At 34.5% G+C, this 3,126-nt stretch overlaps 1 protein-coding gene across 1 annotated transcript in view; it reads left to right on the forward strand.

The window, feature by feature from the left end:
* Positions 1-3,126, forward strand: part of PTCHD1 (patched domain containing 1) — a gene marked incomplete at its 5' end in the record, with an annotated part of 60,103 nt that overhangs the window by 50,703 nt on the left and 6,274 nt on the right. The window lies entirely within an intron of this gene.

A 3,126-nucleotide genomic window follows, 5' to 3' on the forward strand; every position in this document is an offset into this window, starting at 1 on the left:
GGGGGGGGAGTGATTTCTCGCTTTCTGTCTCTCTGTCTCTCTCTGTCTTTTTGGCAAGCGTACGCACCCTATAGCAAAAACCTCTCCAATAATAATAATAGAATGAGGAAAAACTCTATCATCTATATTTGGATTAGAATCTCAGAAAGTCACAGCTGAGTAGTCTTGACAAGGTGGGTCTATAGGCGTTCACAGCTCAAACAGATTCATAGTTATTGTCCAAGAAACCCTACATTTCACCTAGGCTCTTTTGTCAGCCAAGGATCAAAAAGATGGAACACAAGAGAGGATTCTAGCTTCTTCTTGCATTGCACACTAACATTTCTCTGCCTCATTAGTAAAATAAATTTCACATCAGCTTACTATTCATTGTGTGTGTGTGTGTGTGTGTGTGTGTGTATAATCTATATGCATAATATGTATCATGTATCACATTATCTATATTATATATCATATGTAATATGATATGTAATAAACTCATTTATGTATTTCTATGTATACAATATTAATAAGCTCATTTATGTATTTCTATGTATACAATATGTTTATAACATATAGTATATATTGTTTAAATTCTTAAACATAAATACCATGTATTTCTCTGTATATACTCTATAATAGACATCTAAATATTTTATATGTAAATATAAAGTATTACACTATAACCATAGCATATATTATGGACCATATTTTAAAACTATTGGGTTGTTGGACAAATTGTGATACATTTTTGCATAGAAAAATACGTCATGACTTTTCTGATGACCCAATTGCTTTATATAGTACACATACACACAATACCTAAATACCTTATCTTTAAGGAAGCATTATCAGCAAATTCATTTCTTAGGCCCTTATTTGTAGCTGTCTAGTGAAGGAAAATAATTTCTAAGATTAAAGCCCAGTGCTGTGATTAGAATTATCAAAATATGACAAGCCTCTAGTATAAAGAATAAGATGTGAGCATCTGTGTTTAAGTACACCTTTACTCTTACTCTTAACTTTGAGACAAAACAGGCTGTGATAAACTAAACAATTCAGCTTATAAAGTAAATATTTATAACTAGCAAAGTGTATATGTAACCAAATTAATGAACTTCTCCCTAAAATAGATGTTGCTCAATCTAGACATACGTACACTTTAAATTTCTTCCCCTGAGAAACAAAAATTGTGAATTAATGTGGATGCCATCAAAAAGAAAGCATTTTATAAACATGAGCTACTTGGTAAAGCTCATCTAAGAATAAAAAATGTTTTAAGAAGATTTTGTTCATGAATTATATTCTGCAAATTTTCAAGAAGAATTAGTAATTTTATTTTCATATATAAAATTTGGCACTACCCAGGCATGATGTAAATAGCATCATTGTCTCATGATACTGAATGTTTTCACACTGAAACTGAAAGATCATCCATCAGCAAGCCATCCCATTTCAATTCATCTTCTCAGCCATTCCTCACTCTAAGGAATTCAGGATAAGGAAATCTTGCTAGTATGGAAAGGATTAAAATGTGAGACGCACTTGAAGGCATCAATCAACCTCTGTGCTGTGGCTGTATGTACTAGGAAAGGCAGACGAATCTGGGCCTGAAGAAAACTCTACCGTACAAAATCTAGATGTACAAAGTAGATCAATTTGCCTATGATTATTCATCAACAACAACAAAACAAAACAAAAATCACCCAGACTGCCTCTCATAGCAAAACCATTAAATAAATTTAAACTATGATTCACTTTACGCAACTTTCTAGAAGCATATCTACCCAGTAAAATTAGGTTCACTCTCTGCTACTTGTTAGTAGATTTGCCTTTGTGGATTATAAACAACCCTGAAGGCTCTGATCTGGTCCCCATAATGGGTCTGGGTGAGAATTAAATTTAATCTGAGTGTGCCTGAGAGTCACCCCAAGTGACGACAGGATTAGCCTACTGAGGGTTTTCCACCACTAGTGTTATTATCACCTGTGCTGCTTTTTCTCTCCATTGGCGCCAATGCCAGAAAAAAATTTTCACTTGCGCCAATGCAGGTAAAAAATTCTTTGGAAAAGAAAAAAAATTATTAGTCTAAGTCCTTTAGTATTTGATTTTAGTAGATGACAGTCCCAAAGTCTAACATTAATAAAAGCAGTTTTCCTTTCTAAAATCACATCCTTGGTACAAACTGTGTCTGGACATTGGTGAAGAGTTCTACTGTCCTTATCCCAAGGGCTGGCTAAAACTCCATATAACCTCAAAGTATTCAGTCATGAATAATTGGAATTTGGACATGTGTGTGTATGTATCTTGACACATACTATCATCATGTCTTCATACGCATGTGAGAATATGCACTGTGACAAAAATTGAAACAAACATCTTTAATGTATTTTAAAAGATAAGTGAATGTTTTAAAACGTCTTTATCTCTGAAATTTGATGGAATCAGTATGTGCAGTTTAACTGTCCCCTTTGACAATTCTTTAGCCTTATACCATGATAGAAAGAAAAGGAATGTCCTGGCATGTTGGTGGGTTCCTGACATCCTTGCTATGATGCAGTTTTTTACTTCTAGGTCTCAGGTAGTGACCTACCTCTCTGATGATAAGCTGTGACTCCCAATACCACTGCAGAACCCCTATCCACCAAAGTCAAAATCTGTTTGAAGTTTCATGTTTAAGTAGCCCCCACCTCTGTGAGCTCATCTACCAGGGAATCCTTACAAATACTCCTGGGATAATGGACATGGGGAATTGTCTCTTGTCAAAATACCACTTTGTGTCAATGACATAAACCTCTTGGTCAGAGTTCACAGAGAAGTATATAAAGCTTCTACTTCATAGAGAAATGCTTAAAACTAGAGTAGAAAGTAAACAGCAATACTTTTGCTTTGAAAGCACCTTTTACAAATGGGAAAACAATAGCTAACCCTCTGAAAAATACCTTCAGTCCATAAATGAGGGGGGTATTCAAAAATGTCATGAAAAATTTGTATTTTGAAAAACATCATGGACTTCAAAAACTTTGTACCAAAATGAACTCATACTCCAATTCCATTTTTCCACAAACTATTGCTGTACCCTGGTGTAGTAGCTGTTTCCTTACATCTGTAAGTTTTAGCCTCAGAATTTTGCCTGCTGAAATCCAC

Source organism: Tupaia chinensis, unplaced genomic scaffold (assembly GCF_000334495.1).
Source record: "Tupaia chinensis unplaced genomic scaffold, TupChi_1.0 Scaffold000184_1, whole genome shotgun sequence".
NCBI classification, from domain to species: Eukaryota; Metazoa; Chordata; class Mammalia; order Scandentia; family Tupaiidae; genus Tupaia; species Tupaia belangeri.